General features: G+C 32.3%; 1 long non-coding RNA gene across 1 annotated transcript in view; it reads right to left on the reverse strand.

Annotated features, from left to right (window-relative positions):
- Positions 1 to 7,718: 7,718 nt before the first annotated feature.
- Positions 7,719 to 9,721, reverse strand: part of LOC106784774 — an 85,315-nt gene continuing 83,312 nt past the window's right edge. The window contains exon 3 of the long non-coding RNA XR_001381447.1: positions 7,719 to 7,978. This is a non-coding gene — a long non-coding RNA (uncharacterized LOC106784774). The remainder of the gene's footprint in view (positions 7,979 to 9,721) is intronic.

The raw sequence follows: 9,721 nt of genomic DNA on the forward strand, positions 1-9,721 counted from the left end.
ATTGTTTTTAATAAAAGTATTTCTCTTGTAATATTCCTTAAAGATATTTCTTATATTAATATCTCTTTATGATTTTTATTATTCGAATGAATACTAATAAAAAAAAAACAATGTTATTCCCATAGAAGAAATAACGAGAGAAATAAAATTTATTTCATGCGTACAAAAGAAAAATACGAATATTTTATTCCATTTTTTGATATTATTAAATAATAATAATATACTATAATAAATTAAAAAAGTGTAATTTAACAGTCGGAATCAAATCAATATATTGTAATATATAGAATTAATAAGAATATTAAGAATATTAAACAACGAGATGGAAAATAATGAGAATATAATCGATTCATTCATACAGTGTACATAATAGTATACATATATATATACATTGTACATATTAAAATGAAATAATCTCTCTCTCTCTCTCTCTCTCTTTCTCTTTGTCTTTGTCTTTATCTATTCCAAAGTGGATAACGTCTAGCTAACTCGTCAAGCATAACGCACAAAGTGAACTACGAGCTTTATGCGTAAGTACTTCCTCGTAATACCGGCAATCGATGACTAATGCATTCCCGTTATTCTCTGTGTATATGTGTGTGTGTGTGTGTGTGTATATTAAAGCACCTACCCCTAAATCCTGATACTATCGATGAACATCACTGAGAATATGCACAGGAGGGAAGGAGGAGGAAGGAGAGGGAGGAGGGGGGGGGGAGGCGTACGTCTACTCGCGATATCTCGTGTTGAATAAGAAAGCACATGCTCATTGATTAATCGAATATCGATACGTACTATGTCTATCTATAATATAACATACCTAGCATATATGTATAGTTAGAGACCAGTCGATAAACTAGTCACGAATAGGAATTTACTATGATCAGTAACGTAAATTTAATTTCGTTGGGTTAATCAAGGATTTGAATTAAAGTAAATAAAAACAATAAAAGAAATATGTCATACGTGTAACATAATTCGATTGAAAGTAAAGGAATAAAAAGAATTTTATCTAATATTTGTCTAATATTTGATCATTTGAAAAATAATATATATTGTGTGGTTTAGAATATATACTACGATATTTTATTTATAAAACTCGAACGAAATTATTTAATTATTTAAATTTTTCAGGATATATATTTGGATTTTAATAAATATTATATTGGAAAGATTTTTTTTCTATTAAGATACGAGTATTATATTTTATAAAAGAAAAGATGAATATCCATCTGTTATATATTATATTGGATATTAATAATAAATAATAATAATAATAAATTATCAATCTCTAGAGAATATAATATAACGAGCTATACAAAGTTTTCTAAACATTGCAAATTAACCGTAGAAACTTAACACACACACACAAAAAGAAAAAAAAAAAAGAAAAAAAAAAGAAGAAGAAAGAAAAGAAAATTATTCACGACTTTTCGTTCGAATATTAAAACAACATTTTTTCATCTTACTAATATTTCACGACAATAAATGTCCGCGTAGGAGTTAATTTGCATAAATTGCGGCTAGAAAAGGAAAAATAAAAAAAAGAAGAAGAAGAAGAAGTAAGAGAAGAAGAAGAATACAAAGAAAAAGTAAACGAAAGAAGAAAGTAAGAGAGAGTAAGATAAAGAAAGTAAAAGAAGAAGAAAAAAGATAGAGTAGCATATTCCTTACTCGGCTAACTACCCTAAGGCCGAGCTTGTTCCCCAACAACGTAGCCGCAAAAGCCACACGCAAGCTGCCGAGAACCGTGGAAGCCCAAGATCTTTATGGCTGCAATAAAGCCAACCTCGGCGAGCTTCGAGTTACAAATGACTACTGCTACCTGAAAACTATTGCACAGCTCGTTTATATACGATAGCATCCACCCACCCACCAACTCGCGCGAGTTTTCTTTACAAACCCCCACCTATCCCCTCTACCACACCGTCATAGGGTGAACATCACTCCCCTATAACTCCCCCCCTTACCACCCCGTTTACGTTTTCTACCATCCCACCTTCTGTTTTTACTTGAACTCCTGTCCCCCCACCACCACTACTACTATCACAACTACCACCACTACTCGAAAATGTATTTTCCCCTTCGTTGCATTTCCCCTAAGTTCGCTTGAACGTCCCCATGGCTGGTTAGACACATGAAATAGGACCGCTCGTAAATCCTCGTAACACCTAACTCACCCCTTTCTTTCCTTTTTTTTTTCTTCTCTCTCTTTCTTTCTTGCAACCACCATCTTTTTCTTATTCTTCTTATTCTTCTTCTTCTTCTTCGCTAGTTTTCTTTTACTTTCTCTTTATCATTTTCCATTTTATTATCTTTATCTTGGAGAGAGAGAGAGAGAGAGAGAGAGAGAGATTCTACTTTCATTTTTTAGATTAACGTGATAATAATTGTTATTAAATAGTTTTCCCCCCTCTCTCTCTCTCTCTCTCTGCCGTCCCCCTTTTATCCACGGTTTTAAGTGTATCATCGCGAATGTTGTCAAGAAGATGATTAATTGTTATTATTCGTCGTAACGCGTAAGAATTTTATTTATTTATTTATTTATTTCTCCGAAGAAAAAAAAAAAAAATAAGAATTGTAATTAATTGTCACGTGTAATTATAAAATATTTCGTACAAATTACTTTTTTTTTTCTTTTCTTATATTAATAAGATCTAAACTTTTGGAATGCGTAAAAGAATGATCAAAAAAAAAAACAAAACCAAGAAAAGAAAAGAAGAGTAAGGGGTAAGAAAAAAAAAAAGAAAAAAGAATGGGGGGGGGGGAACGATAGTAGTTTTCCTTCGTTATCCCTTGGCTCGTTTATCCGAAAGAAAAGATCGTCAAAGGTTTGTGTCTCGGATTATATCGAAATTCCAGGTTGCTTCGTTCGTCGTAAAGTTTCATTCTCTCATGGGGGTCGAGCGGTGCTCGGGGGGATGGCGGAGGAAGAAGATAAAAGAGGGGGTGGGTGGGGGGGTAGGAGGGAAAGAGGGAGTAAGAAACAGGCACCAAAAGTATCTTAGAATTTTTGGCGCGTGACAATTACCGCTTCGTAAAAGTTTTTCTTCCTTTCTTTCTTTCTTTTTTTTTGTTTTTTTATTTGTCTTTCTTTCTTTTTTGAATCGTATAACGAAACTCTTATATCTCACCTACCAAATTGATTCTCTTCCCAAAGTGACTGACTGACTGACTGACTAACTAATTTCAAAAGTTTCTCGATTGTTATCTCGAAAAAATTCGATAAATTTATTTTTTTCAAGTTAAACGCGCATGAGAATAAAGAAAAATCCTGACCAGTATAGCAAGATCTTAGAATTTGATTCATTAAAATAAAGAGACAAATTTCGAAAAAGAAAAAGAAAAGAAAAGGTAGGAGATGATTGGATAAGAAACAGCTTGTCGAGTATGAAAAGTCACTTGCCGTTATAAAGTAAAGAATTAATGAAAACAGGATATTCTAACGAAGCCAGAAAGGAAACCAACCCCACCCACCCCCTCCACTGGATTCATTCGTCGAGGAAAAGGTTGAAACAAAATGAAAAAAGAATAAATAAAATGTTATGCGTTTGTGTAACGCGAGCGAATTGTATCCGATTGACAATGAGTGTGTCATACTATACTAACTTTGAGTTATGTTCTATCAAATAATAGGAACAACAACAACAACAACAACAACAACAGTAACGACGGGAAAGGGATGGGAATGATGGGGGTGGGGTGAGGTTACTTTTTGATAGAAAAGAAAGCAAGTACGCAAGAAAGAAAGAAATGGGGATGGGGTTGCAATGGGGGGTTTGAGTGAAAGTAACGACGAACGAATAAACAGGAGACACGAGGAAGATGATTGCGCGGGTTGTCTGGGTGGAGGCTGGGTAAAAGGAAAGAAAAAGAAATGAAAGATAGATAGAAAAGAAGAGACAAATAAAGTAAGGAAAGTAGGGGTGGTTGGTTGGGGGTTGGTGTAGGATTCGAAGGCGTCGCGACGGAGACGGTGTTACGTTAGAAAGACGTGATTGCATAAAAGTATCTATCGATTTGAAATACAACGCTGAATAAAAGAAAAGAAATAGAAAGATGAAGATTTCAGAGGGTAAAAGTGGAAGAAAGAGAGTGGGGTGGGAATGGGGGTGGGGAGTGGTGAGAAAGATGTGCGCGTTGTCCCCCGTATCGAACGAAAATGCAAGAAAAAGAAAAGAAGGAAAGAAAGAAATAGATGGGGGACGAGGACGAGGAGAGGGGGGAGGGGTGTAAGGGAAGAGGGATGGATTTTTGTAATAAAGGGAGTACCGAGAAAAGCACGCCCCGAAGCTAGCTAGCTAGCTAGCTTGCTTGCTACCCTTCTGGCATCCTTTATAGTTACAATCGTCTTCGATTTCAGAAGATCTCCCGACAGATCAAGCTGCTTACGTAATAGTCCCTTCTTCTTCTTCTTATTTTGTTCTTCTTTTTTCTTTTTTTTTTCTTTCTTCATTTTCAGTCAGTCAGTCAGTCATGGTTGTATATCGCGATAATAAGAATACCCGGATGAAGAACCGCGAGTGATGAATATAATGGCAACGCGAACTTTCCTTTTTTTTTCTTTTTTTTACCCCCTACCACTCTACCCAGCAAGTATATTTTTCTTTATCTTTCCTTTTTTACTTTCTCTTTCTCCTCTTCTTCATTTTTCTAAGAGTAATCATTACCTTTTATTTTTTTCTCTTCAATCCCCCTTCTACCCCGCAAAAGCAGTATTTTGTATTTTTCTTTTATTAATTTGAGGGTTTCCCCTTCTTTTATCTTTATTTTTATTCTTATATATATTTTTAATATTTAATCGTTAATCGAATTATCGTAAATTTTGCACGAACTTTTATATTATTTCGAATTTGTTATTTTAATTTATTATTATATTATCTCGAATTGCTATATTACATATATATACGTGTGTAAAAATGCATATTTATTATTATAGTATATCTATTATATTTACTTATATATATATATATAAAAAAAAGAAATACTTATACATCTCATTTAGTTTTTAAATTATTTATAATATCAAGAAAGAAGACAATATTTATTTTTTTTTTCTAGTTTTTTTCTTTCCGACGAATGCTTTTCTTTTTTCTACATATATATATATAAGAAGAAGCAGTTCGATATTTTTAATGGAAGGTGGGCGAAGAAAAATATATGAAAAAATTAATAGCTAACTTGCACCACCACCTTCCCACTCCCACCCACTCACCCCCTTCGACATCGGTCTGATAGAACAACGGAAAAGCCAAATTAAGGACGCTTTCTGCAATATCGGAAGTTCGCTTGTTGGAGAAGCCGCGACGCGTTCGATACAAAGGGTCTGAACCTTTAGAGGGGTAAGAGGAATAAGAGGACGTGGAAGAGTTCGGTGTGGGATGGAGGGGTGGGAGGGGGGATATGTGGTATACGATATTGAATTTTCCGTCTATATCGCGGTCCAAAGTGCGCCGATGGTGGAACACACGCGTGCCTATATACATATATACATATATACGTGCATGCATGCCACGCACACATATATATACACGTATATACAAAGAAACACGATGGCCAGCAATTACGAATAAGCGAGGAAAAAAGGAAGCTGCCTGCTTTTGTACTATGACTCATAAGAGAAAAAGAGACAGCAAAGGGAAAGGTAAAGAGAGAGAGAGAGAGGGAGGGAGGAAAAGGGAGAGAAAATGTTAGCAAAGTTCAACTACAAGCAGAACGGAACGGAAGGCTTGAAACGAGCCCAGTTTCTCCAAGAGAATTACGATGGCCAATGGGGACCTTTCTCTGTGTTCGATAATTACACGCGGTAATTGTGTTTTGTTAATTGATATTAGAAATTTTCTAACGAGTATCATCATATATGTGTGTATATACATACAACTAATATTTCTCACCTCTTTTTGTTCGAACGTATTTCTTCTCTCTTTCCCTTTCTCTGTTTCTTTTTCTATTCTTCCACAATCTTTCTCTTTCTTTCTCTTATTTATTTGTTGATATATTATTTATATAATATATATTTCATTTTTTTTCGTGACAAAGAAATTTCTATTTCATCAATGCGATTCGAGAATTCTAATATTGTGACATACGTGGATGTGTGTGTGTATTTTCTATTTTTTTTTTACAATGATTTTTTATAATTTAATAATATACATCATCTTTTTTTTCTTTCTGGTAACACATCGTTTGTATGATTTTGTTTTTATTAAAGTAATAAAAAATAATGGAATATAAAATCGATCACTAATGTTTCTCAGTTAAGAGAAAGAACAGAATAAATATTACTTAAAAAAAACAAACATTTTTATTATACGTAGGGGGGTGGCAAATATCATATCGTTGAATGTATTCTTAGAATTTTTGTCACCCATTGGAAATTACGTTATTATAGAAATAATTAGAAAAAATATTGTTTTTTCAATTTTTTTTAGGATTCGAACATAGAAAAGATTGACGTGAGAAGAAGGAAGGAAAAAGAAAAGAACAGCCAAAAAAAGTAACGAAATATCGTGTAAAGATGAGAAGAAGGAAAGAAAGGAAAGAAAAGAAAAAAATAGAAAAGACTTGGCCTTATCTTTACGCTCATTTATTTTTCGACTTCACGGAAGAAGCCCCCGTCATCTTTTCCTTGTGAATAGCATCGAAGAGTTGGTTTGGTTGCTGCTGCTGCTGCTGCCAGTACCTAACCACTAACCAACCACTCTTCTTCTCATTCTACCACCAGGAAAAACCTTTCTCTTTTTCTTATTCTATAAGCAGGAAGGAATTCGAACTTGGCTCGAAGATTTTTTTCTTTAACGAAAAAGAAAGGAAAGAAAAAACCAAGCCAATGAATACCCACCCTATGTATCGTTGCAGACGCAATCGGGTTATTAATTAAGAATATAAGCTTTACGGGGATGGTATGAGTAAGAATGAGAACAAAAATGGAAAAGAAAGAGAGAGAGAGAAAGAAAATATGGGAAGAGGAAAGGGAAGCTGATTTCTTACTCAAAAAGCAAGATTCTTTCATTGGGGGGTTATTTTATTTTTTTTTTTTTAATACCTCGAGACTAGGGATTGTTTGAGTAACTTGTGAAAGAATAAGACTGGGAGATAATTAGATAATTAGATAAATAGATAGATCGATAGATATTAAATATGAATATATGTGTGATATTTTTAATTATTATTAGAATAATAAATTTAATTTATATATTTTATATTAATGTAGTTGTGAGATTAATCAAAGTTTTTCGATTATCGGTGTTATTGTTGAATTCAAATTTTTCCTAAGAAGTTGAAATTGTCAAATTTTAATAAATATAAGCTTCGCGAAATAGCTAATTAAAGTTTTTGGTAAAAAGGTTAAGTACAAATAAATATAATATATTATATGAAATAAATCGTACGGATCAATTTTTTCGCTTTTTTTTTAATGATATATATATATACGAATTTTTATCTAACAAATTATTTTTATTCTCGAAACATTTTAACACGCACGATATCATAGTTCGTATTATATTTTCAATCAGAACGAACATAATAATTATAAACGTGATAAAAGTTTTTCTTTATATCTTTTCTAATTCAAAATTATGATTTGTTCTTTTTTCTGTCTTACATTAAACGAATTTACACAAAAACACGTAGTTCGGTAAAATGAAATCTTCTGTTTCGAATATTAATATATTATAATGTGTCTGCAGAAAATTATTTTTTTTTTCTCTCTCTCTCTCTCTTTTTCTTTCCATCTATTTATTTATCTGTTTCTCTCGTTGATTTTCATACGGTCGATGATTATATCCAACATTCCTACGTTCGTCGAGATTATTAAAATCTCGTTTCGTGTAAATAAATGCGAACAGATATGATTGTGATATCTTTCACGATCGGTGAATATACAAATGGAAAATTTCATTATCTCACCCATATATATCCCAATGTTGATTGTGTTCCAATGCTTTGTAGATAATACACACCAGTACTCGCAAATCTGAAACATATGGAAAACAAAATAAAAAAATCAATATTCATTATACTGTGTTTGTGACGCGTTCTTGCATATTACATCTCTTTGTTTAATAATACGTATATTGATTATATTATTTTCTTACGTAAAATATATATCTAAGAGATAAACTCTATATGTTATATATATTTTTTATAAAAAAAAAAAATAAAACACTAATAAAATTTTACGAATTTCAATCATTTGTTTCTCCTTAATCAAAACATTCGTTAATAAATATGCATCAGATATGAAATTATAAATATAATTAAATTATTCTATAAAAAATAAAAAATAATTCATTTATTCAATCCTATATCATAAATTATATAGTTATTACTCTCTTTATTACAGATACCAGTCACTTATCCGCTAACACACCTTCTCACACCTATCCCACAATTCCAAAAAGAGATTGAATCTTAGAATTAAACATCACGCGTTAACTTTTTACTAACAAGTCACCAATCCCATTAAACTAATCGTACCCAGACTCGTTGCACGATTTCATTGATCTAACTAATTTATAATACGATTAAAATCAAAATAAAATGAATAAGATTAAAAATGAAAGAAACTAATTCAAATGAATTGACGAGAATTATGAAAAAATTACAAATAAAAATAAGATAATCTATGGTGATTGGAAAATATATTTGAGAACGAAGATTGGTTTGGCCAAAGGAAGGAAACTAATTTCGATTTTGGTGGGAGACACACACACACACACACACACACATAGCAACCCAGCAGCGAGTCTCGTTAATTAAGCCGTGCAGAGAGGTTACAATGACGTATTGGAGATATGCAACGTTTGAACTTTGATGAGAACGATGTCTATATAGAGGTGGTTAATGCGGTGACACGCACAGGGACACCTCAGAAGGGAGTGGCCAACAACCAACGACGACTACGATGACGAATACGACGACGACGATGGTGTGGTGGTGGTCAGGTCGACTGGTGGTGGTCACTGTTCAGTCGATAATTACTTATCCTAAGCTTAATGTGCGAAGCTCATCAAACTGTCTGTGAAATATCATTTTCGCACGTATACATACGTCACGTATCCTTCGTCACTATATGACTAACATAAGACAACCCACGAGAATGAATATGATGATCCTAAAACGATATCAATATATATATATATATATATATGTATATGTGTGTGTGTATATTTACTATATAGAATGACTCGTTATATATGTATCGTCAGAGAGCTTATATATGGTATTACCATGATTAAGTCAAAATTCTACGATATGTTTGTTCTATGAAATAACGTTAGCTAGCTTGTTCGATCGTAACCAATTAATGGGAAAGCATGTGCTACACTTATTCAAAGGTTTATGTTATTATTGATACCTATTTAGAACGGATTAATCATTTTCTTCATAAATGATGTATATTTATTAAGATTGTTGAGAGATTTATATGGTTGAATGGTTAATATATAACAAATACGTTGATGAGAGATTGAATATTTGGGTTTATTTGAATATATTAATATTTCTGATATATATCAAGCGATCATGTGAATCTTGATATTCTCTATTTTCATCGTAACACATATATATATTATTTATTTATTCTTACTCCACCCCTTTCAGATTTGGAAGACTTCCATAACCATCTTTTCTTTTTATAGAAATACTATAATATACATATCTCTTATATTTTTATCCATATCATAATCATTTTTCCAACAAGTTAAATCATTTATAT

Source organism: Polistes canadensis, unplaced genomic scaffold (assembly GCF_001313835.1).
Source record: "Polistes canadensis isolate GaletaPanama2010 unplaced genomic scaffold, ASM131383v1 scaffold_40, whole genome shotgun sequence".
In the NCBI taxonomy this organism is placed as follows: domain Eukaryota; kingdom Metazoa; phylum Arthropoda; class Insecta; order Hymenoptera; family Vespidae; genus Polistes; species Polistes canadensis.